Below are 26,990 nucleotides of genomic sequence, written 5' to 3'. Positions count from 1 at the left end.
CCCCCCCCCCCCCCCCCCCCCCCCCCCCCCCCCCCCCAACAAAAAATGTATTGAGCTACAATAACACGTCATAGGAAAACTGATAGCAGGTACCAAAATATACTTGGAACTACTGAAGAAAGAGTTGTTTCACATGGTAACATAATCTTGGGATCCAGCCTGAAAATGGAGTATATTCTGAGAATCAGCTTCAATAAACCTCTCAACTGAGTATGGGCCATGGAGAACAGCAGCAGAGGTTGATCACAGAGAGACAAAGTGCATGAGCAGAAGATGAAAACAGTGACCCACAAGAGCATAAACACACCTTACAAAATTACTGATCACTAAGACAATGCAATTTTGAGAAAAGAGGACAAAAGAGGACAAAAGACACGCAGCCAACATAGATAAAATATGCCCCGTATAGTGAAAATGAAAAGATAACGAAAGGAATAAAGATAGTCACAGCCCCCCACCAGAGGAAGGAAGAGCAAAGGAGGGAACTCCACCATTGTCTCCCCCAGTTAAGGACATGGCAGCTGAACAAACCCATTGTGTGTCTGCAACACTATTCCCCTACTTAGAGCTGACAAAAAAGGGCTGCTTTTTGATTTGCCACTTGCCTCATTCTGCCACTGCAGACTCAGCAGTTGTATGTACAACATTATCTCTTACTATATAATTGGGTTAAGTAGATTAAAATTTCAGAAAGCACTGAGTGTGTGTTGTGATCTAACTAGATGACTGGATGAATTTTAGCAGTATGCGGTTGATGGATTTATTCATCATCCAGTAGACAGGAGATGGATGGGGTTAATGACAAATTCTAGCAGTACTGAGAGGAAAGATGTGTAACGGTTCAGGAATGCCCTTGGATTTGCCACAAAATCTTCCACTTGTTCTAAAACTGGGATGGCATGTTAGTTTTGGATTTGACATCAGAACAAGATTTTTGTTGATGCAAAAACCAGAAAGTGTCTGGTTCCCTCCAGCATTAAATTGATTCATCTTGGTCAAAAAAAGCAAAAGGAGAAGGAAATCTGTTACACTATGACAGGGTAAAACTATCCTGCATTTCTAATTACAGCAGAACAATATGCAATAAAATAGCAAAATTGGTTCAAAGCTACCAAAAGATCTTTCAGTCTTAGATGGATTTCTGAATATACTCAGTATGGGTAACAGTACTGGACATGCAAAATATGCTTTCCCACTGCACGTTTCAAATGATAATTCCCATAAGGGGGGACTGGTGAGTAGCAAATACATTTCTTACCAGTTAATGAATATGAAAGAAAGCATAGAGGGCCTGAGCATTAGTCTTTTTCTGAGCAATTGCTAAAGGCCAGGTATTTGCTGTCAGTGCTAGACTGGGTAACTTCACCCAAACTAAATCGCAGCATTACAGAATGTTCAAGGATGGAAGACCCCTGTGGTGGTCATCTGGTCCAACTTCCCTGCTCAAACTAGAGCCAGTTGTCCAGGACCTCATACAGATGGCATTAGAATATCTCCAGGGATGAAGAATTCACAACCTCCCTGGGTGACCTGTGCAGGCACCTGGTCACCCTCACAGTAAAAAAAAAAAAAATTTCCTGATGTTCAGAGGGAATTCCTGTGTTGACTCTGTGCCCTCTGTTTCTGGTTCTGTCACTGGGCACCACCTATTGACAGTTTAATTGCAAATTATTTGTGAATAAATGTATTTCTTCTGTTACAGAGTCAACTGCAGCATGCTGAAGCTTATTGTTCTCATTTGCAGCACCTGAGCAATACTGATTGAACACAGCTTTCTCCTTCCACCTCTGATACACCCAGGCAGAGTGAAAACTCAATGAAGCTGAAATCTAAGAAAACAGCATATGAATTAACAGGGACAAAAGGTATGACATAATTTAGAAAACACAGCTTACTCAGAGTGACAGTTCATGTTTTACTTTTTAAAAAGCAGAAATGATCAAAGATATTATTCGTGGCAGAAGTGCTGCTCTTGGTTGCACACTTGTGCACTGGAGCTATCTAATAATCAGCTGGAATCTCTCTGAGGCAGGTTTTGTACAAATTGTTCCTGCATCAAACATGTCACAGTCAAAACACTGTGAGAGCCACAGAGTACATCAGGTCTGGAGACTGTTTGCTGTGTTGGTTTCAGGATCACCATGGATTACCTGAGCTAATTATAAAATATAGACATTAGAAGGAACAGGGAAGCAAGGAAGTCATGTTAGACAGACTGGGCATAGTTTCTTCTGCCATATAAGCCCTTGCTACAGACAACAACAATCACTTCCTTACACAGAGCACAGAAATGTGAGCCACACATTTATTTAAAGAAACTCTACAACTCCTCCATAGAGAAGCCCTGATGTGGTGGGAATTGGCCAGGGACCAAGAGTCAAAAGCCCATTCCCTTAAGGAGATGGTATAGTACAGAACCAGCCCGCTGGTTTGTTTAGATGTTAGCATAATGGTTTGCCCTTGGAGGAGTTCAGATCTGCACAAAGTGGCAATTTTTCCATATAGGGCACTGATTGAAGGTGTCTCAACTTATAAGAGACTTTTCTGATATTTGACAACAGCTTTTCTAGCATGATGCATAGGAAAATTGTAATAACCAAGTCCACACTGCAGGTTGTACTGCTGTTACTGGAAATACAACTCTCAGTGTAGTACAGCCTGAATGTCTGGGGAAAAGAAAATCTCAGAAGTTATAGCATGTATTGTATGAACAGAAGCACTTAAAAACTCCACAGCTCTAAACCATAAGCATATTCCTCCTAAGAAACTTCATAGAAATATGTGTATAGAAGAATTGACTGGTGAACATTTGGCTAGAAAGATGCGAGCTATGGCTATGCTTTGACCCTTGTTTTTGTGATCTCACTGCTAACCATCTGCAAGTCTACCAGCAGCATAATTATGCCTGTTTGACAGTGTACATAAATTAGTGTTGGCTCCTCTGGTTTTGCAACAAGGCAGGCAGCCATCTGACTTTTTAATTAAGGATTTCACTGAGATTGACAATAAAGTTCCAATATGCTTCCATATTTAAATGAAAGTGCATCATCAGTATAAAATTTTCAAAGGGAAAACATTCACGGAGATTTATCAGTCACCTAAGAAGTATAGCTGAAGTGAAGCATGGCATCATCATCAAGCTGTCTGCTTTTCCTGCACCGAAATCCATTCTGCAGTGGAAATCCTCTAAGGGAATCAAGTCCATTTTTTTTCACTCATTTTTTTAAATTTCCATGAACCTAAGACTCTGTACTGTAGTTCTGAATATTTAAAGATGCTGATATCGTGCACCATTTTCAGAACTTCCTTATGTGTGCTTATGCTCAGTATCTACTTACAGCTTCAGCTATTTAAATGCTTAAAAGTGTCACCCTTCCTTATGTCTGTAGTAAAAGCTATATTCATCTCACTAAAATTATTTTTCAATATGCTAAATAAAAATATGTGTCTTTTAAAATTTATGCTTACAGTTTAGCTCAATCTGGGAATTCATGTATGAAACTAAGTCACTGTCAAACATTCTTAAAACTTTTCCAAGTGTGGCCCCAGTACAGGCCTAGAGTATCTTAGATAAATCAGTTAAACTTTTTCAATTTCTTTCCTACAAAACTTGAGTTTCAGCCTGAACACTCTCAAAGTGGTAATGAAGTATCAAAGGCTCTTGTGACATGTTAATATGTACCTATAGTTGTGAAGGTGTCATCAGATTACTCCATGCTAACTGTGCTGGGGGGATTTGTATGGGGCTGAAGGTAATTTCTTACATTTTATCAGCTGTGTTGAGATACATAATTACTTGTCTGTGATCTGTAAAGCAAATTCTCCCTCTTTATCAGTGTTTGACACTGGATGCTTAACAACCTGGTTAATCAAAACCAGATTATACTGCTAGAATTAATGAGGCATTGAAAGGGTTTAATGACTGAGGTAAGCTTTTTAATGCCTGTTTCAAAGGGATTACTTCGTCTAATATTTGCTCATAAGTAGTAGAGCAATGTGTGGCATGGAAATCACAGTTATCCAGACAAATGAATTTCTTTGGGTCAGCTCAAACCTGGTATCTGATCACTGAAAATCTCAAATCTAGTTCAAGTTCTTTTGATTGTCAAAGAAGCTCTTTCTTCTTTCCCATCATATTAATTCAGGGTTCAGTGTAGATAATTCAAGGACAGCTGGCAAAAATGACCATTTAAATCAGCTTGGGTCTGAAGCAGGAGAGATTTTATTGCTGGATATATCTGAACCACAGGATTAAAGAAAATTACTACAAGTGGTTAGAGACAGAGAAGTCTGCCTATTAAATGAGTTGTGAAATTAGTTTCAGCAACTGATAGCTCTTGAAATATCAGGTCTTGAATTTGTCACTGGGATCTCGAATCAGGAAAGAAAAAGCATAATTTGGTCAGACAGAGGTTCCATAGGTTGTAAAGACTTTATATGTATCTTTTCTCAGATTGGGAAAGGAGATCCAAGGTATTGTTCAGTCTGTCCGAGGAAGGAACACCTGTGTGTGAACACAAATATGAATGTTTTCCCCATTTCTTGATCTGCACGATGTTCTCGCTACTTTTGTACTTCCTTGTCCATTCTAGGGCATGAGACAGTGTGTCTTTTCAGGTGGTTCTAAGAGTCTGTTCCCTGACGTTGCAAACAAGGGAACGACAAACAGAGACAAGCAGGAGACCTGCTTCAAAACTACCATCCAGTCCTGAACCAGGCTCCACCAGTCCATTTCCAGACTAGTGGTCCTTGTGCATGTGGTGCTGATTTGTGTCTTTCATGATGACTTTAGAGTTCTTGGTTAGAGTTCATAGGACCTCTCACCATTTCCAAAGCCAAAGGAATTTGAGTAAACAGCTTGATATGCAAACTCTTAAATTCTGCATCTACCAAGGCTTATTGTCAGGATGAGTCACTTAAGGAAAAATGCTTTTGTAATAAGAAATTCCCAGCACTCAGATCCATAATTGCCTTACTTTAGGACTCCATATATCATACCCCCACAGTTTCCCAGGAATGTCTGAGCTCTACTGTTTTATCTAGTCTCTACTCACAGAGGAGCTCTGAAGGCTTCCCAACTTCAGCTTAATTGATACTGAAATTATTGGTGAACTAGGAGTCAAAACTGGGAAAAGATATGCTCATCTTATGGGTGATCATATGAAGAATTTAGGATAAAATGATATACCTCAGTCACTCAATACAGCAGTGGCAGAGATAAGGATATAATGCAGAAGCCCATCACTTGAGGGCAGGAGGCACGAATTCCCCAATAAATTTCTTATGCCATTGCTCACAGATGTAGGTGTAACGAAGACCAGATGAAGCCAAATTAGAAGTCCATTTAGCCCAAGATGTGCCTCAATTCAAGCAGGACATTTCTAAGCCAGGAAATACAGTGAATAGCAATGTACCCACTAGTGTGGAGGGCTGTGACTGCCCCATCACACCTGCTAACCCTTGAGGGATGCAGTTTCTCTTGCACACTCCAACTTAATCCAACCCCTTCCCCTCATTCTGGGAGAGGCAAAATTCAATTTTGCATACCCTGCTGGGAAGACTTGACCCTGTTCTGTATAAGAAATTTTGAAAAGGGTGATCCTTCGCTGATACAATCTCAGACAGTCAGCAGCTGTAGGAAAGCCTGACCTAGGGGCTAACATGCAATTATCTTTGATGGAAAACTCCTCTGTGAATCTGTGTTGCTGCTATTTCACACTAACTGTGCTTATAAACCTCCATTCTATATCCTGTGGCTACGAGCTTTGTGCTTTAATTATGCATCCTGTAAATATTGGCCTTAGTTTATTTTAAGCCTATCAACATATCCTTGGGGATTCCTAGTTCCTTTGATTCAGCCTGTTGTCTTCCTCAGAACCTTTTCTACTTCTATTGCATCCAGGACGGAGTGGGGCAAATCTAAGTGTTTGCCCTGTGGTTTTACACAGCACCATGTTACCTCTCACTTTCCTACAAATTCCTAATGGACTCTTACCTTTTGAATACTGTCAAGCACTGAGCCCACATATTCATAAAACTGCCTACAGGGAGCTCAAATTTTACTTCCTGAATTTCAATAACTAGACAAGAACCTACCACTGTGTACTGACAGATCAAGCTGTAGAGTTATTTTCCCCTTTGTATTTAGAGATATTGAGTTATTGTTTCCTTCAGTCACTCAACTCCTTGGGATTTTCAGACATTTTTGTGCTCTTCTCAGGCAGCTTGCGATATGATTCCTGCAAGCCATTTTATCACCTCAACATTTATTTTAGCAAATACTATCATCTCATTGTTAATCTCTTTTTCTAGACCATTTGAGAAGGTGTTGAGCAGCTCAACTTTGAGCCCAAGTCTCTCTAGGGATCCACAGATAATCCTCCATTGTGAAAACTCTTTATTTTGACTCTCTTTCCTGTCTTTAAGAAATTGTTTATCCTTGGGCTGACCTTCCCTTTTATGCCAAGACAGCTTAGTTCCTTTTCCTAATCTTTCAACCTTGTCAAAAGCTTTCTGAAAAAATGAATGCCTTATATCAACTAGAACATCCTTTTCCATACACTCAGTAAAAGTATTTCTATTTGAGTTGAAACATTGACAGTAAAACTTTCAAATGACTGGCCATTTCAATTTCTTCCATATTTAGTATCTAATCTGAGATGCCTTTGGAGGGCAGTGATTTTTCAGTGTTTCAGTAAGTGATCAGACCCTACCTTTAGTTATTTCCTGGGAGAAGTTTAAACCTGAACTCACCAGTTACTGCTTAAAAACTTGGTTTGGCTCTGTGGAAATATATAAACAGAAAGTAGAATACAGTAGCATTTCTAATTTATACCGGACAGAGATTGGTCACAAAGCAAAAGAGCAAGAATTTGAAACACACATCTTCAAAAAACACAAAATACTTTCTTACTTCCCATCCAGCATTTATCAAGTCAGATGACCTAAATGCACAAGATTTTTTTTCCCATGAAGGCAGCAGATGGGATGAAAAAAGACACCCCCACTTGCAGATAAAGCAGAGGAGAGAGTGTCTTCCCTTCTTCTGGACTGGAGTTGAGGAGAAAGCAGAATATGCTGAGATGCCAAAGGCAATAAGTGCAAAAAACCCTTCAAGCATTTTTGTCCCTGTCACTTCCTGAGAGTAAATTGTTGGGACTTCCTCACTTCCACAGCAATCTGGCTGTACAATGCTTTTCAAAAATGTCATTTTCAATTGAAAGGTCACTCCAGCAGAAAAATCCTCCAACAGTTACAGGTACACATTTTTACTTTTGCCTTTAAGAGCCCATATTCAAATTATTGTAAACATTTTTTAAATGTAATGAACTTCTACTACTCTAGAGCTGGAAAGAGCTGAATGTTCTTGTTCCCTTTAGACTTAAAAGAACTTACAATTTGCATGTCAATAGTCTTTAGTAGATCCACTTTGTACATCATTTGCATGCCTTTGACTGCATGACAATTAACAAATTAGTATCTGCATATAATGTATCTTTTTGGGAAATGATAAGAGGTCAGTGAGAAGCTTTACCATATTCAACATATTCACTGGCATTTCTGGGTGAAGCAATTACAGTGTCTCCACTAAATTTATTACTGCACACTATCAGGGGATTCAGACCTTGGCAGTTTAACCTTGATTATTCTGATAGTGTGATATAGAAATATGGCAGACAATAAAAAAGGCAAGAGCTGTTTAGACCTTAGTCAAAAAACTTATTGTGAATTCCATTGTAAGGAATTTTGGAGTGAAGCATGACTTGGGAGTCCAAAAATAGCATTTTAAATGGCAAATACATCAGTGAACCTGAGAACATCAGTTAGGCGAAAGAGTTGTGGTCTGAATACAGGAGATGAAAACAGCTGCTCATTCTTACATTAAATCCTTATGAACTTGAGTAGTTTTTATTGGTCTCATCCTTCGTTCTGGCATTTCAATACCAGACAGGCTGTGCAGTGAAGAATTCAACTGCGCTCCATGCATAGATGTTGAATCCTTGGAAACAAGGTCTCATATTAATTTTTGCAGAACCTATGCATATAAATCCACTGATGCACCCCTAAGGTTGGATGTGTCAAACCCTGCACAGGTGTGACAAGAAGAATAGAAGAGGACAGGAGAGAGTAGAACAGAAATGAATAGAACAGAACAGAATAGACTGTTTCAGTTGGGAGGGGCCTACAACAACCATCTAATCCAACTGCCTGATGAATTCAGGGCTCACCAAAATTTAAGGCCTATTGTTAAGGACATTGTCCAAATGCCTCTTAAACAGTGTCAGGCTTGAGGCACTGATCACCTCTCCAGGAAGCCTGTTCAACTCTTTGACCATCCTCTCAGTAAAGAAATGCATCTTCCCAACGTCCTTTCTGAACTTCTTGACACAACTTTGAACCCTTCCTATGCATCCTGTCACTGGATACCAGGGAGAAGAGTTTATCACTCCCCCTCCTTCCCCTCCCCAGGGAGCTGTAAGAGAGCAATGATGTCACCCCTCAGCCTCCTCTTCTCCAAACCAGACAAGTCCAGGGCCCTCAGTTGCTCCTCACAGGATGTTCCTTGCAGCCCTTTCACCAGTTTTCTTGATGTCCTCTGGGCACAAAAGAAGATAATCTTCATTCTCTTTCAGAAATTTTCTTAAATTGAGGACAAAAGCTCTAATCTGTGACTGTTCAGATAAACAAAGTCCATCCTGAGGAAGAGTATTCAACCGTTCTAGGAGCCTGATGGGGCCCTCCATCTTGGCCCATGTTTGCCATCACATCTCAAGAGTTGCAGAATCCAACAGAGGCAGTGCCAGCTGGTGCTCCTCCTCCAGTTCCCATGTCCATGCCACCCATGGTGACAAATGCATTCTTCTCCACCACGCTTTGAACAAGCAACACCCCAATGACTGGTGTTGCTCTGGGTCTCTGCTGTGTCAGCTCTGTCCCCTTCACCCGCACATTGCCCACTAAGTGAATAATTTAATCCTTAATGTGGCCTAGGAAGGAGAGGACTGTTGACCTTCCTTTCTCCTACTTTCTCCTTCACTGTCTCCTTCTCCTGCCATGTCTACCCAGTCAGTAATGCTTCTGGAGGCTCTGGTTCTTTCATCACCCCCCTGTAGGCATCCTTCAGGCCTGTGCAGACCTACACATATTGCACAGAAAGGCACCCATGCAGACCTGACAGCAGTATGGAGGCTCAACCTTCATCCTTACTGCTGCTCTAGCCTGGTTCCTGGTGTCGTATTCAGATTAAAACAATGGCCTTCCTAAAAGTTTAGTCCTTATTGCCCGTATTTATGTTATTTTATTTTTTATTTTAACTTGACATATACCCTGCAAGTTCCCGAGGTCACTTATGCCTGCTTCTTTCTTATTAAGGGATTCTATAATCCTCACAGGGTTGGTGGAGTTACCTGGTCATGGTCCTCACTCCCTCTGCTTCCTGTTTTGGAGTGGGAACATTTGAGTTGTAAGGCAACAAAATTTCTCCTGCAGTGGTGATAATAGAGAGATCTGTAGTGCCCATAGTATGGCAGTCTGAAAAATTCACATTTTCCACACTCTTCAGACATGTACAGGATGAGGATGCACAGAAAGGGTGTAGGTAAGTAGGAGGGGACCTGTGGAGAGCTGGGTGTGCAGGCAGCCTTCAGCTGGCTTATGCTGGATTTCATAAGTAGGATACAGTTTAGATCAAACATCCATGGCTTTCCAGAAGCTTCCCACTGCAATATCCATAGCCTCACACTCCAGTGACGACGGCCAGCCTTCTGGTTTGGAGTGTTCATACAGGAGAGGCGAAGAAAGTCTGCAGCATCCCAGGCACTTGTTTGAAGACTTTGGCTGGTAGTAGTGGGTGGAGTCTGACGGTGGCTGCCTCATCTTGAGCTCTTCAGGCAGTGGGAGTCAGCTGGTGAGTGACACCAGAGGGCTGAAGGCAGGCAATCCATGGCATGTGGTACTCAACCATCCTTAGCATCCCTCCCCATTTATAAGACAGGAGGATCTGCATGAATTTTTGGTGAAATTAGCTCACAGAAAACAAACCTTTGCTTGTTAAAGGCATGACACATCAATTGTTTGCACATGCATCTAATTAGCATGGGATTTGAAAAAGTCTTTGGAGAGAGCCAGAGGGTAGGGGAGACATCACATTGTTTGTCATTTTTCCTTTGTCAAAACGATGTCATTTATGTTAAATGCCTTATTAATCAGAGCCTGACTTTCTGACATGCAAAAATACATCCCTTTGAAACTAGGCTGTCCCGTTTATGTAAGACTCAAGACACATTTCTTCCAGCCTTGCAATGGATTAGTCTCTGTTACCAGCTCAGTGAACACTGACATCTTTTTTGTTCGATAGCTCTACATATTAAATTGCTGAGCAAAGTGAGATCCCTTTTTTTTTCCCCTCTGGGTGCATTGCCGAAGTGCAGTCAAGCAGCAAAATATTTCAGTTAGGTATTTTTTGAAAGAATTTGAATTTTTTTATGTCTTCCATGTAGTCAGGCTCAGTCACCCTTTTTTAGTTTAAAATTCTAAGAAGTCTTTAAGTTGGACAAGTGCAAACACTCCGTTTTAATTGAGGACATATTTAATTGGGCAGTAGAATAGGTTGCCCAGAGAAGTTGTGAATGCCCTGTCCCTGGAAGTGTTCAAAGACAGACTGGATGGGGACCTAAGCAACTTGATCTAGTGGATGGCATCCCTGCCACGGCAGAGGACTTGGAACTGGATGATCCTTAAGGTCCGTTCCAACCCAAGCAATTTTGTGAGTCTGTGATTTTTTCCTACCTCTTTTCCTACCTCAGTCAAATTTTACTTACATGAAACTTAATCAGCTCTTTGCATAGACTGCAGTACATCCTAAGACCTCTCCTGCAGAACTGCCATGCACAGAGCAGTCTCATGCCTGTGCATGACCTACACAAGGTCACTTCACCAGTTTGTCCCTCCTATGTCCCCATGCCACAGTATCTTCTAACAATGTACTGTCTGGTATGTGCATTGCCACAACTGGCAGTCATCACAGAATCATGGAATATCCTCAGCTGGAAGGGACCCACAAGGATTCCCGTGTCCAACTCCTGGCAGTCTTACAAAAGTAGAATAACTTTCAATCTTTTTTTTTTTTCTGCTGGGAAACTGTAAGGGGAGTTCACTGCCACTGAGAGCAGCTCTTGCAAGTGCCACTGGCAGTTGCTTTTGCACAAGATCCAGGAGACGAAGGAGTGAAAGAGCTAGACAAAAGGTGTGGAAAAAAGCCCTTCAAAATGCCAGTCACCTTTGACAATGCATGCCGACAGAGCCAAAGGTGGTCCAGGAAACAGAGGTGAAGATGTGCTGTGGAAAATTCATCAAAAACACCCAGAAATCCTTGCAGAAGCTATTCACAGAGCTGTTGCAGTCAGGGGGGCCCTTTGTAAATAGGACATACTAAGAGGTCCCCAGTCAATATATCACTGGTAATGTAGCTTCCAGCAGCTTCCATCTGTGGTTCAGACATCCATTTATCCTCAGTCTGGCTAGGAGTGAGGCTGATTTACCTCACTCCTGTCTGCGTGCTTGTTCTAGTGCAATGTGGGGAATATCAACATGACTGTGAGGTTTTGTATCCTTTGTATCTGGCTCAGAAGACAGTGGGCAGTAAACAGCAAGAATCGACCAGCCTGAAGGAGCTGTGTAGTTATGGCTGGTACCATGGAGATCAGGCACAGTTTTTGAGTGATGTGAAAAGCAGTGATATCAGTAAAAATTGTCAATGCCTCCAATGATCATCCAGCTCATTGAAAATACTGTGCTAGCTCCAGATGTCTGGTTAACACCAAATTGCTGAGCAAATAAAAAGCGACAAAATATAAAGAGAAATGAATGGGATATTAAGCACTCCAGAGACAAGGAATACCAGAAGATATGGTCGCCCTCAGAAAATCAGCTCTCTCTAGTGCACACACCTGGCAGTCTTTATTCAGTCTTTCTCATCTTTATATAGAAAGAGAGAGAATGAATATATGTATAATTAAAAGATAGGGCTGAATTAGCACTGAAATGAACCACATAATTGTAGGAATTCCTGATTTTGTGTGTGCCTAAAATATCTTCTTTGAATAATATTTGTGTTAACCTTATTTTTTAAAAAAATTTATTTAATTCTGAAAAATGATTTAAACTCCAGAGATGCATTGAAAGAAGTCACAAGCAATTATATGCTCCTGCTTAATATTCAGAAGAAACAGAAAAGAAGCTGTTAAACTATCCATGGTCTGTGCCAGATCTGCAAATGTCTTCTCTGAAAGCTAATTACATCTTGGCATATGGAGTCTTGGCAAAAGTGTTGCAATAAAAATAGAGAACAAGAAAAGAACTAATTCTCTGCATTTAAAACAAAATAATTCATAGAGCAAAACTCTCTGGTCTCCTGCTGCTTGCAAGCTGTTAATATAGAGCAGAAAGGAATGTTTCTTAATTTAGTATGGACTTTCTTCTAAGAACTGCCAATTCTTCAGATGCTGGGGGAGAGCTGGAGTAGCAGAGCTGTCCAGAATATCAGTTATAATTGTTTTTCTCAGTCTCTGCTGCCTATCAGCAGAGACACTGGTGAGTAATCCAATTAAAACAAGCATCTCTCATTTGGAGACTTGAACTCTAACAAGGAAATCCAGACTCCAGTGAAGAAATAGGAGTTTGCCCTTAGCTTCTGTGAAACCAACATTGAAAGAACTGGCCTTGATTTTAGAAATCATTGATGGGCAGGAAGGGCATTTGAAGTGCATGTGTAAAACTAAACTATTAATTAAGTTCCACTGACTTTAATATGGGACATTATGTTGCCAAGTGTAGCTGTGAGTTCTCAGAAAGATTAATCCGATCTACCTTTAGATTTCTACCATGTAGATGTCTGTCTCTCTCCTAGTCACTCCTCATACTTTTAAAGTCGTGGAGAGAAATAAGCAGCTAAAAACATGAGTTATCTACTTTTAGTGTTTATGACAAAGCACATATTTCTCCTGTTTAACTGGAAGAGGAACCTCAGGCTACATCTATGCCATTAAATTAACAGCATTGATTCTCCACAGTTTCTGGAAATTGTTCCTGGTGCATTTTCTGCCTGGGACCAGCTAACATGCTCCCACACAGTCCCCAGACCCAGCAGAGGAGCTAACAGGAGCTGGGGTCATTCCCCATGGGACTAAGGATGCAGCTGTTCTGTTTCTCAGGGAAAAGGATTTGTTCATACAGGAGCAGCCAGCTGCCCTTGGTGTCAGATAATGGGGATGTAGACATAACGTAAGGGACTTGGTCCAGTGTACAGGTTAGCTCTGGAGCTGTCTGCAGTCATGACTTTTTGTGCATCTGAGTAGATGAAATAGATTTTTTTCTTCCTCATATAGAAATTATTCCATGGCACAAAATTTCTGTGAAGGCAAGGGCAAACATGGCAATCAAGCAAATAGCATCATGTATTGTAAAGCAAGATTAACAAGAAAGTACTGTCAGCAGCAGCAGCAGAACTGAATTCCTTCGCAAGTTTGATGCAGCCTGGGCTGGCAGGAAGAAATCTAGGAAGCCTAGAAAACAAGTTCAAAAGGTTGAAGGTACTGCATTACTTGGTCTGCATTACTTAGAGCAAATGGAAACCCAATCATGTGCTCAATTAATGCCTGTATTAGAAATTGCAGTATTTATCTTTCTATGCCTGGCTTCTATATATATACATAGCAATATAATAAGTATTTTGACATTCATAGAGAAGGAAAATTAAAGCTAAACAAATACTGACCTGTCACATGGTGATAGCATATTGCTGGACATTTCTCAGATTTCATACACTTTGTGCCTTTTAGTGCTCAAATACTTTTCTTCCAAGGTTTATTAAATGAAAGCTAATCTTGAAACACTTGTGACTTTAGGCATGTGTTTTTGAAATTCAATTTGACATAGAACAGAGATAATATTAGTTTACCCAGGGCCGTGGAGAAACTCAGCTTCAGTAAGGCCAATCCCAGTTCAGTTTAGAACTGTGTGGTTTTTCTAGAGTCTGAGTTGATATGCTATAGAATTATAAGGAGAACATTTTAACCACTCAAACAAAGCTTTTATGGGAGATTAGAATCAGTCAAGAGATTGTAACCCAAGTGCCACTGAAATAAAAAATAACAGGGCTTCAAATCACCAGGACTATTTAAGAGTTTTAATTAGATTGCGGATAATATTTAACAACCACATCATTTTCACCAGGAGTTAGTTGGAAAAGATACTCCTTCATCTTTAAACTATTTTCATGAAATATAATGAAATTATATAAGGCAAATATGTTACTGTTCATTTTAAAGCAAAACAAAACAGGCATTTCAGTATTATTGAGTGTGCTCTTGGTGGTTAGAATCAGAAGCAAAGAACCAGAACCATGGAACCATAGAAAGTCCTGAGCAGGAAACGATCCACAAAGATCAAGTCCAACTCCTGGCCCTGCACAAGACACCTCAAGAAACCCACCATGTGCCTGAGAGTGTTGTCCAAACATTTCTTGAGCTCTGTCAGGATTGGGGCTTTCACCACTTCCCTTGGGAGCCTGTTCCTGTGCCCAGCCACCCTCTGGGTGAAGAACCTTTTCCTCATATTCAACCTAAACCTCCTCTGACACAGCTTCTGGCCATTCCCTTGGGTCCTGTCACTGGCTGAGAGATCAGAGGTTACACAAATCTCCATTGATAGTTGCTACCTTTGCTAGTTTAGGTCTCAATCTGTAACACAGAATTATTGCATGAAGTTCTGGATTCAGCTAGCCTGAAATGAAGACGTAGAGTCATACTTGTTATGCTTAAAATTAAGAAGGTCTGTACTTTATTTAGCTTAACATCTTCTGCATTAATAAGGATGTCATGATAGGTAGGAACACACCAAGAGGCCACTCCCTCATATGGAATATCCCCTCCCCACCCACAGATTATTCAAATATATAAATTTTTTCAAGTTCATATTATTTCTGCAGCTTCACCTTGTATTTCATTACCAAGGACAACTATAGTAAACAATCTAAACATTCTCATTTATGCTAATGTTTTCTTTTTATTGTGCTTTTCATTCAGCAAACAGAGTTATGCTAATCTTCCTCAGCAACAGGAACACTTCAGTCTATTAATAGAGCTACTTGTTCAATGTTCAGCTATCAAATGATGTTAAGCATGTTTCTTACTCTAAAAATAAACAGTAATAAAAAGGAACAGAGGGCAAAACTTAATTTAAAAAGCCCCTAGATCTGCACTAACACAGTGATGGAAAATGAGGAGATTTATGAAGATTTCGTAAGTAACTAGTGGTTTGTACCATGTTTGCAAATTTTAGATAATAGGGCACCAATCAAAGTCAGAGGAAGAAGTGCCTGCATTAGACTCACAAATCTAATATTGGGCTTTAGTGAGAGCTGGCTTGGGCTCTGGAAACCACATTCCAGAGAGAGCCCCAGACCCAGCCTCCATGTGGGAGCCCACAGGCATTGCTGGAACACTCCTGGCAATCCTTAAGCAGCTCCTCAAAGCGCTGACAGGCAACCACAGGCCCTCTTATCCAGGGGATAAAGGTACACCGAGACCCAGGCTGTAACTATAAAACCATAAAACCAGGAAGCCCCATTGCCGGGAATGGAAAAATGAAGCTAACGTTTAACTAAGAGGGCAATTAACCAGCTTCATGATAAATCAAGTAAAGTCTTCATTATTACAGGCCTTTAAAACATGGCTGAATGCCCCCCACTATAATAATTTTAGATCAGCTCTAAGTTATGGCCCCTGCTGTGCCTTGTGATATGATATTATCAACAGCATGATTGACCCCTTCCCTCTCTACACATTGAGTTACTTGCTTCATTTTTGAGGGAGGTGATTTAAGGTTCTGAATCTCATCCTTTGCTCTGCTTTCCTACTTCCTACTAACAATTCTTCTTGAAGACCACCATGAACTTCCCCAACTGGCAGTGCAGACAAGCCCAACTCCAAGCAGAGCTGGAGAGGAAATCACTTCCATTTAAATAGAGAGAACTTGGTCTCTGGATGGAGGTCAGGTCAGTCATGTTACAATTCTCTGAGAGCCATCAAGCCCTCCTACTGGAACCATCTTGGATTATTTAATCTAAAGAACAAGAGAGAGATCTTGTGTGAAAAGGAAATGGAATCAGTACTGAGGGTCATGATCACAGGCCAGGATTATGTGTCACTTGTGAGTTAAATCTTAGGTTTTCAGCCAACTTAGACTGTCAGTGAAGTCAGAGATGCCACATCTTGTTGAAAGAGAAATTAGGGTTGTTGCGTAGAGTGTTCGGAAATAGCACAGTATGTAAATGCAATTAAACCAGTATCACTGATGACTCTGAGAGACTATGCCAGCAGAATAAGCCTTGGCAAAGCTGTGACTGGCTCTGACAACCCTCTTCCACTCCCCTTGTGGAACAGCTACTCCCTTGGAAGGAGATGTGAACAGCCATAAAGACAGCCCATGGCCTTTCATCTCTGGTGTGGCTTTTAAGCTGCATCCCAGTGGGGTTCTGCTGTCAAGACTTTCCTGTGCCCACCCACACACCACTGGATGAGCCTGGCACCAGTTTCCCAGCACTGCTGCAGGATATCCCAGAGACAGAGGAATTAGAACACTGAGGACACACACGGACTGTTTCAGTTCCTCAGGGCCAAAACAGCTATCCCCGCACTTTTCTCAGGTGTTTGCCTGATGTGCCTGTAAAAGCAGCATCTATTGCTATGTTGTTTTCATGCTGTAGACTAAAGAAGCACCATTTGTTCTGCCCTCACTGAGCAGAAAATATTGCTTATCTCTTCCACAGCCACCTTGCCTATATACCAGGACTCCTAAAAGGCTTACTCGCACTTTCCCACTACTTCTCAGTTGATTCTTTCTAGAAAGCACTGTTCTTCTTTGGACAACTTGATCTAGCTAATATCTTTCTAAGAGCTTCTTTTAGAACTAAACCTGTATCAAATTTGATTTAAGATATTATTTTTCCTTAGGGCTGTGCAAATGTTTGTGGAAGGTAATACCACTTTGGCAGCTAAATTCAGCTATGTGCAGCCACCTGCAATATTCTTCTGCCTACCACTAAGCCTTTTTCTGAAAGGGTAGCAGGAGGATGAGTAAAAGATTTGTTCTGTTAAAGAAGATGAAGCCAAGGAGTGGAGTGGTTTAGTTTCATTGCTAGTATTCAGTCACTATGTGGGAAACAGATCTCCAAAACCACAGGATTAAGGGAGATTCTGTAGAGGTCCCAACTACTTGACAGCCAGTACAGAGAGAAGGGCAGCATGTGAATGCAGTTATATTTTAGTAGCCAACCTTGCCAAAGATAAAGATCCAGACTGAAGAGAACTGTCCTACTTTGGAAGTGTCTTTTTAGGATACAGAAAGAATATAGCACAAAGTGTTTCAGTTTGGATACTCTACTTTTGTTGCACTCGGTTTGGGAAATGCAGTGCCAGCAATTGCAAGTGCTGATGAGATACAGAGAAATCTGGAGAACACTGAGGCATTCAGGGCCTTGTGAATCGCAGTAATGACAGCTGATGGGCTACAAGAGGCAGAAAGTACAGATGCTTTGCTGGGTAAAGCATTCTTAGAAGTTTACAATAAGAGCAGGAAATAAAATGGGACTTGGTGATTGTGCAAGAACATGTAGGTGGGGAGAAAGAAATCAGGTGAAACACTGAATAGGAGGAAGACACTGGGAAAGGAAAAGTGATGAGGAAAGCATAAGGAAACCATAAACAGTGAATTAGATATGAGCCTGAAAAGCAGTAGGGAAAGTACAGTTTTTAAAGAAGTCAGTCTAATTCAGGACTGGAGACCCAAGTTTCTCCTACTCCAGATTTCATGGGAAGTAGTTGTGAAGCAGCAGCTCCTGACTTTACTGCTTGCAAACTTTACTCTCTGTAATTTGTTCCTCCTTCCATTTTCCCATTTCTGGGCTTGTGAGCCTATTTGCACTATCAAATATAAGTTTGTGTCCCTCCCTCTGAAGCTAATGACATATTGATTTTACTTTTGTTTTAGGATTCTTTAGGTATTTTTATTCTAGTCAGTTCAAGCATAAGGACAAAGAGCCTTTTTGAATGTTCTGGTAGCATGTGAGCCAAACTCTTATGAAGCCTACATAAGCCATGTTCACAAATTTTAGATGTCTAAAGTCTGAAGGACTTTTATGTTCACAAACCATGTTCAAAAGACTCTCAGATAGTTTCTGGTCTTTGGTGCCAGCCCTAATGGAGTTCTTATGGGTGTACTGAAAGGAATATGTGTAATTGTGGACTGAGATTGGTCTAGTTTGACTTTTGCAGCATGCAACACACTGAGAAAGGATAATGTTGCTTTTTCTTGTTCATTGATTATGCTCTTGTATTGCTTTAATTCTCAAACTGAACTGCATCCAGTTAAACTTAAGAAATTTTAGGCAAGTTGGAGACAAGTAATAACATAATGCTGGAAAGATTTTGGCAGGGAGAAGTGACTTTTAAGGACAAAGCAATCACAGTGGGACTAGTTTGAAATTGCTGACTTAAAGGTAAACAATAGGAAATAACTAGGCAAATCCTAAATTAGCCTGTTTGGTCCTTATCCCTGCAGAAAAACCCCCAGTTATGTCACAGGCATCTGTTTGAACAATGGATACTTTAAAACATTTTGAAGATTAGTTTGTTTTGATTTCAGTGGTGTCAGACACCTGAACTGTTTTAGGAAGTTTAACAAAAATATGATTTAAGAAAATGTGTCAGTATTTAGTTCCATATTGATTTACCTGGGAGATGATTATTTGCACAAAGCCTTTAGTTTGAGGAACTGTCCCAGATGGATGTAAAGGGATAGAGTCCAGAAGCATCACCTTACTGCAGTCTGCTTTGAAGGGATGAGAAAAATGTGTCAGATCTATTTTGATCCAGTGTTGAACAGCAAAAACAATAAACCCTAGTGATATGACAAATCAAAACCTAAGCCTGGCAATAGGATTTGTCCAGATCGAGGTGTTCACTGTACCTGTGTGCTTGACAGTTATTCTGCATAGTATGGAAGATCAAGTATATATAAGCTTATATACATATACAAGCATAAAAATATATAAATCTCTCTGTATTTTAAGTCACCAATATGTCTGCTGACAAAATTTCCCAAATACATTGTTGCAGCATTAGCTATTTCTTCTGCAGGCAGCCCAAAACACCTCCTCTGAATGATGTCTGTACCTGCCCCTCACTATGACCCTTGTTAGCAGCAGTTGCACTATTTTTTCCATCATGGTAGTTCCAATATGACTCATTATCACTTACTGTGCCTTGCAGATACAGGGTGAAAACATGGTCCCTGTGCTAAAGAGCATCCAAGGAGTATAAATGTAATCAGACCTGTTTCCTTTTAAAGGCCTGGAGCTGACTAATAATTGTCAAACCTAGAAGATGCTACTAATAAAAGCTCTGCTACTGACTGTGTTGCCAGGTGGGGCATCTGGGGAGACTGCGAGAGAAGCAAAAAAAGAAAGAGGCAAGAGAATCCAAGTCAGATGCCAAAGGAGGATAAAGCAGGATGATGTGCTGCAAAGCACATTGTCAATTGTAGCCAGTGCAGTATGTTAGAAGTAATGGACATTTTTTCAGAGTTTACTCACTACAGGAATGTTTTATTCTGCCTTTGATCTCTGTGCAAATTTCTGCTTGATATCAGTGGGAAATCCTCTTGCAGTCTTTATCAGCCTGAGGATGTCAAAAAAGACTTTGACAATCACTTCCTAGTGTCAGTCACTATCCAAATGAGCACTACTCTAGTTAGAAATTGCAATCTTTCTGTCCACCCACCGTTCCCCCTTTATTTATACATCAGCTTAATTACAGCAAATGTTACCAGACCAACCTTGAAGGTACAGAAAACCATAGGCAGCAGTGGTATAGTTTGCCTCTGCTCTTCTGCTAATATTCTTTATTCCCCAATGCCAGGAACCTGTAGAGAGCAGAAGAAATTGAGTTCCTGACTTCCTTGTATTTATGTTGATAATGAAAGAAGCTCATGGATACATTAATTCTGGAACATATACACTACCTATTTTTTAAGAAATGGGCACTGCTCATTTTGTCTGGGTAACTCAGTAGTGAATACAACCACAGCTGTGGTCAAACCTCCAGGCTGTTTGCAGCCTTTCTCTGGGAGTTACAGGGAGGAATGCTGTGTGACAACATTCACTAATGCAAGAACCTGTGCTTTACTCCCTGTCTGGGAAGAGGACCCTGTGGAAAGAAGCTGCTGAGGCAGATGAGCAGGCACTGCAGTGATAACAGTATATATACACTGTATGTGGTATGCACCACATGGCTGGTGGCTTTTTGTCAAGGTCTTTTGCTTGCAAAGTGGTTGTTAAATGTTTTCTACTCTCACACCAGTGTGCTCCATCAGCCATGACAGTGGGAGGGCATTGGGACACAGGCTAAACCCCTCAAAACTAAATTCTCCTCCAAATTTTTGCCTGGACCCTTTCAGCCCACAAACATTACTTTTGCCTTGCTGCATCTCTGTGGCCCTGATCTAAGTCTCCATCTCAGCTGGAGCTGGGTAAGTCAGTGCCTACAGTGCTCACAAAGGCCCCTGGGTTTATGCACTGGAGGCTTATCCTAACAGCACGGGGAAAGCTGAGGCTGTGAATACTAAAAGCAGGTAATCCTATTTTCTACAAAGAATACAAAGAGGAAAAATCCTGTTGAGACATTCTCAAATATTTTTCCTTCCATCTCATAGAAACCACAAGAAATTCTTCTAAGAAATGCATTTGCCAGAAATATACTTGAGAAACAGATCACTGCCTTAGTATGCCCATGACTGGAGTAGGGGAGTACTGTCCTTGTCTGGAAGTCTGGAGCTAGTGTTGTACCCAACATGGCACTGCAGGCTTCTGTGAACAACCTCTGCCAACAGCATCTAGGAGTAGTTCCTTTGGAAAAATGCTGGAACACGCACCTGTGATAACCTAACCAGCCACTGAGTGTCCTCTTTGCTCCACAAACCCGGATGGAAAAGTAATTGTATGACAGAAAGAAGAAGGGATGGTTGACCCTTAAGAAGAGCTCAGATACAGCAACTATTATGAGCTAGACACAAACCCTGTGGTAAACTGGAGAACTTTAATTATCTAACCTGCTTGAATAACACAGCGTTCAGCCTCTTTGATCTGCAGTTTCTCTCTGATGTAAGTATTTGAGCTTAAAGGTTTTTTCTAGAGAATGAAAAGAATAAATTTCTTTTTGTTTTCTCCAGCCTTTCAAAACCAGGGATGGATTTGGCACAGTGACTCATAGGTTGAGCTAGTATGCACCAAAGCAATGCTTTTATATCTTTTAAGGGATTGGATCTCACAGCACAGTAGTTTTTTCTCTTTCCTACCCCGTTAATTAATTGCAGTTTATAGTTCTTCTGAAATGGCCTCTGTCTCTCTTGCATTGCAGCAGATGGCCTGACTCTTGCATTTTCCAGTGAACATTGGCCAAGGTTTTCTACCCAGGCATCAAATGCTACATCATTTGAACCAAGACTTTCTACTCAATAACCATAACTTTCATAATGGATTCAGTCTCCTTCTCAGCTCTTGCTGCTCTGGCTTTTGGAGGGCTCCATGTCTGCTCCCTGCTGAGACCTCAGAGACCTGCAACCTCCAGCACATCTTTCCAGACCCTCCACTTATGGTTCTACATGGGCATGGGCATGCACAAAGCCATTTCCAGCTCTTCTGAGATGTCCAAAGTAATTTTCGTCTACCATTAATGCGCTGACTGCAAGCACCTTTGCCTTTGCTCAGCCACGGGACTCTCAGCATCTTGGTTCTCACTTCCTAAACCCCCTCCTTAAGCATCCCAAGATGACTCCAGACAGCACCTCCTCTTTGTTGCTGTATCAAGAGGCACAGCTGAGCACCACTGCAGTAATCAAAATGTGTTTATTGGTTTCTTGCTACTATATATAAGCTGTTAGGAAGTTTAAGTCTGAATCCCTGCTGGGGCCGATCAGGAAATCATTAGGCTGAAGTAGAAGAAAATTAAATTTTAGAGAATATTGTTCTTCCTAAACTGTACCATTAGGATGCAAAAAAATATGGAGATTCTTGCAAAAGGAAGGTCCTGGATGCCAGAGGAAATTCTTCCCTGAGAATTTCTGATGGAAAGAGAAACATATCAGTGTCTGTGGGTATATTTGCCACTTTAATTTGATCTGTGTATCTTCTGTGCTGACTTCTAAAGAGTTCCTCTGTTGAGACACCAAATGAACAGTATTCAGTTTCCCCCAGTAATTTATCCTTGTCTAATTAAAACTGTAAACTCAGAACATCCTCCTGCTGCTGTTTAAGAGGGCATGTCTTGCTCAAGTCTGAACAAGAGCACCTGAAGATACTCGAAATTGTGGAGTTTTCATTTTGGACAACTGACAACAGCCTAGTTACTAGAGTACATCCCAGTGTCAGATACATTGTCCCAGTCTCATAGGTGGACCTCTGACCTTAAACTCAAAGGCTGGCTCCTGTTCCTAGGTCAGCAGTTGACCTCTCTTGTCTTGCCCACCACTCCAGTAAAACTGATGAACAATCTCATATTTAAGAATTAAGTAACACTACAGTGTGTGCTAAAGATTTGAGCATGTCAGATCTGTAGTCCAAGCCCTCAGGTCTTAGCTGGGATGGAGGCAGTAACATTGAAGTGTTACTCCAGAGAATTTGTTTCATTGAAGAACCAAGCAAAGCCCTCCCTGTCACTCCTGATTTTATACAACTTCAGAATGTAAGCTACACAGTGACTGACTTTCAAACAAAGAATATTTGTGACTTCTTTTTTTTTATTCAGGAATTGGGCAGGTTGGCTGAATGTATTTCACAAAATCACATAGCAGCTAAGGTTGGAAAGCACATCTGGTACTCATCTAGTTCAATGCCCTGCTCGAAACAGGGTCACCCTACAGCGGGTTGCCAAGGGAAATGTCCTGTTGAATTTTTAATATCTCCACGAATGGACACTACACAACCTCTCTGGGGAACACATTCCATTTTCAAACACCCTCACAATACAAAGGCATTTTCTTATTTTAAGTGGAATTTCCTGTATTTCAATTTGTGCCTATTGCCTCTTTTGCTGTCACTGAACACCAGTGAGAAGAATCTCTATCACCTTTACCCCCCCAGACGGGTACTTATACAGATAAGATAAGATAAGATAAGATAAAATCCCCTGATCCTTCTCTGCTTCTGGATTAATAGTCTGGGCTCTCTCAGCCTCTCTGTACAACAGATGCTCCAAACACCTCATCATTTTCACAGCCCTTCAGTGGACTTGCTCCAGTGAGTCCATCACTCTCGTACTGGGGAGCCCAGCACTGGACACAACCTGCAGATGTGTCTCACCAGTGATGAGCAGAGGGGAACGACCACCTCCCTCAATGTGCTGGAAATGCTCCATCTATTGCAGCCCAGAAGGCCACTGGACCTCTTTGCTGCAATGACAAATTTCTGTGTCCATGTGTCCACCATGGACCCCATGGTGCTATTGTGCAAAGCTGTTTTCCAGCTGGCTGGCACCCAGCCTGTCCTGGTGCATGGGGTTGTTCCTCGGCAGACGCAGGGCTTTCCACTTCCGTGTATTGAATTTCATGGGACTCCCGACAACCCATTTTTCCATACTGTTGAGGTCCCTCTGAATGGCAGCATGACCCTTTTGTGAATCAATCACCTCTTCCAGTTTTGTGTCACTTGTAAACCTTCTGAGGCTACACAGTCAAATCATTTCTGTCAGTTAAGCAGGTGTTAAATGTCCCAATGAGACAGTGTTTGACAAATTTTCTGTGACAAATAGGCTATTTTTTTTTCATTAAAGATAAATGGTAAGGGTTAGCAGCTTTCAAATGCATATCAAACCTTAATGAATAACCCTCACCAAAAAATCAACTTAAAAGATGAACTATATTGATGAAATAGAGCAATATGGGAAAGACGAATAGACAGCAGCTCAGAAAACTAATACTCTCCAATAAAGCATTAAAAGAGTGGGGAAGATTATGATTTAATGAAATTTAGACCTTGTGAAAGCCAGTCGGATCTCAAAATCCCCTTCAGGGAAGAGTAGTAGGAAACAAAGGCAAGGAAATATTGTTGACACATGGGGAGACAGCCCTTTTCCTAGGCTTAGGGAAACAGAAATGTGTGTCCCCTGTAGTGTTTACCTGCAGGTATAAGGGCTTGCCTTGCTAGGACAGCTGCTTTTGTGCCAGGACTGACTTGTAAAAGCTGTGCCAGATGGAGATATGTGGCTGTTACTATTTTTTCATGTTCTTGGTCAGTGCAGCCAATTGGTGAAACTTGTGCCTAGATGAGGGTGTTTCCTTGGTATGGTTCTCACCTATAGGCCTTGCCTCAATTATTTCTTTTGCAAATACAGAGATGCTAGAAATGACCTAACATGCCTTGATGCTTTGCAATTTTTTTCATGTTTTTTGTCTTTCTGCTTCATAGCCATGCATCTGTTCTTATTCAAATTATAATGCACTTCCTTTGCCTTTCTTCTTCATATTTTCACGTTTTCCCTATTCAGCTTGATGATTTTTTTTAACAGTGGTAATTATTGGAGGTTTGCATTAATCATATTTGTGTCAGTTTGTACCCAGGAACACAAGAAGAATGAGTCCTTTTACTATGCAAGCAAAACAGTCCCTTTGATAAAAATCATCAGCAGATGAAATCCCCAGACAGACAGAGTATACGATGTATTAAACAATGCACTGCCCACACTTGGTTATGACAGCTGGTGTAGTGTCAGTAGCTCTGACCAAGGAAGCTGTGACCAGTCCGGAGAGATGGTCCCAAAAGAGATCGTCTTCTCGAGGCCCGGTGTCTTCCCTCAGCTGCTGGCTAGGAGGGCCCGTGCAGAGGCTGTCAGCTCTTTAGTGATTGTCAGCTCGTGATTTCAGCTCAGCTCTGCAGGGCAGCCTCCAGGGCAGACCAGGGAGAGAGATGAGAGGCCCGTGTAGCTGTTCTGCACGAGGCAGCTTTATTAGTCCAGCAAAGGGGAGCCAGGGACGAGCATCCCTCTGCCCTCGCAGGGGCAGGGGGCTGGCTTTATAGGGATACAGGGGTGGGTGTCAGAGGGTAAAGGCCAATGGGCTACAAAGGATCTGCATAGGGTCTCCCAGAGGATTCTGGGTCTGTCTTCTTCTTGCCGTAACTGGAAAAGTGGTTGCCTTTCCAGGGGAGTTCTGCTGGGAGATTGAGCAATCTCCTTATCTCAGCAGACGTCCCTCCAGGGCAGTGGCTGGGCATGCCCTACACATGGTGTGTTAAAATTCTCTCTGCTTTTATTTCTCTACAAAAATTGTGCCCTGGGTCCAGACATGCAGTTCAGAGATGATCAGATAGTAGGAGAAGGTGACACCTTGAAGAAAAAGAGTGAAGGATACAAAAAAAGTGCTGAAATGTGGGAACAACAAGGAAAGAGTGAAGCTGAAGTGAAAAGGAGAAGGTCGAAGTGAATCCTTGTGAGAGGAAAAGAGTATCACACCAAATGTCGAGGACTGCACAGAAGCTTTGGGCAAGGTTTATCAGGGAGACCCTCCTGTTGAGTCACAAGGAGCAGAAAGAACCCCCTTGCTTTCTAAACTCCTCTGAAAGGAGTCAGGGTCTAGCTGGATCCACTTCTAGTCCCAGACTTTGTCAATGGCTTGTGTCTAAAGGATTATATAGGTGTAATTGAACCTTCACATGACTTTGTCTCACAGGATTAAGGATATTAAGCCAAATATATAAATAAAATAAATGCTTTGTTTAAATTGATGATGATAATGGTAATGATTAGACAGAGACCTTAATCAGTATTATTTACTACACGGTATAGATAATTATAACTACTAATATAGCACATTATTTATTAAATTAACAATTTCAAAGCTATCTTAATAATTATTAAGTAGAGATTGGTGTTACTTATCCATATCAATGACTTTGGTCAAACCTCTTTTGCTCAGCCTGGAGGAGTGACCTTGAGGGGCATCCCCACTCCAGGGAGGAGTCTCCATGCACTCCTAGAAGGGGCATGTTAGAAGTCCCTGCCGTTAAAAAGCGGGACTGGGCTTTTATAGCATAAAGTGACTGACTTGTCAGTCAGATGTTTCTGGCTGAGCTGTGTGGGCTGCATCCTCACCAGTGCCAGTTTCAGCTAGAAAACATGGTCTTCACATCCCCTGAATGTTTCACTTAGGGACTGATGAGTCACGCTGGTCTCAGCACTCTCCAACATCTGAAGCATTGTGACCCCACTTCTCCACCCACCGATAACTTTTGCAAATTGGTCAAAGTTTAAGCTGATTTACCCTCACTTAGGCAGAACATCCTGCTACACCAGAGCTTTCCAAGAAAACAGACATCTCCACTTTTGACGCTCTTGGGAGTGCTCTTATGAGGGGAGCCTCCCCAGGCCTTCATGGCAAGGATTTAAGGTGTAGGTATTATCTGGAATGAGGAAGCACAAAATGTTCCCTTGAACTGGGAATCCTTGGAAGAATTCATTGCCACTGACCTAACAGCTACACGACAGAACTCCATTGTGGAGTTAAATACCACTTGCCTTTGCTCCCAAACTGCTTTCCCTGGAGCAATTTTTTCATTATCTCTGTTTACTAGGAAAGACTTAAGGAATAAGTACAAGAATCCTGTCTTCTTGATAAGCCTTAAAATTGGTACAGAGCTCGCAGTGGTGATATTAATAAAGGATCGCAACAGTTCAGCTATTAATACATTTTCTCTGGCAGAGCTTAGCAGAGTATGATGAATTCTGGGTAGACTATGTTATGCTAATTAACATAAATATAGGAAAGCCCTTTTCCCTTCTGAATATCAGAATACTCCAAACTAATACTGCAGTTAACATATGCACACAGGAACACAAGATTATATGTATCACTGACAACATCATCTTATTAGCTATGAGCATATG

At 41.3% G+C, this 26,990-nt stretch overlaps 1 protein-coding gene across 3 annotated transcripts in view; it reads left to right on the top strand.

Annotated features, from left to right (window-relative positions):
* Positions 1 to 26,990, top strand: part of DNAAF11 (dynein axonemal assembly factor 11) — a 95,381-nt gene that overhangs the window by 53,366 nt on the left and 15,025 nt on the right. The window contains exon 16 of one of the 3 annotated variants that reach the window (XR_006017398.1): positions 1,703 to 1,865. The gene's annotated coding sequence lies outside the window, so the exon portion shown is untranslated. Of the gene's footprint in view, positions 1 to 1,702; positions 17,394 to 26,990 lie in introns of those variants that run through there. The other 2 variants (XM_042036330.1, XM_042036329.1) reach the window with 2 other exon arrangements.

The sequence above is a fragment of the Corvus kubaryi genome, unplaced genomic scaffold (assembly GCF_017639235.1).
Source record: "Corvus kubaryi isolate FWS band 111438036 unplaced genomic scaffold, C.kubaryi_AGA036_p1.0 37385, whole genome shotgun sequence".
NCBI classification, from domain to species: Eukaryota; Metazoa; Chordata; class Aves; order Passeriformes; family Corvidae; genus Corvus; species Corvus kubaryi.
This window is presented reverse-complemented; position numbering and strand designations above follow the sequence as displayed.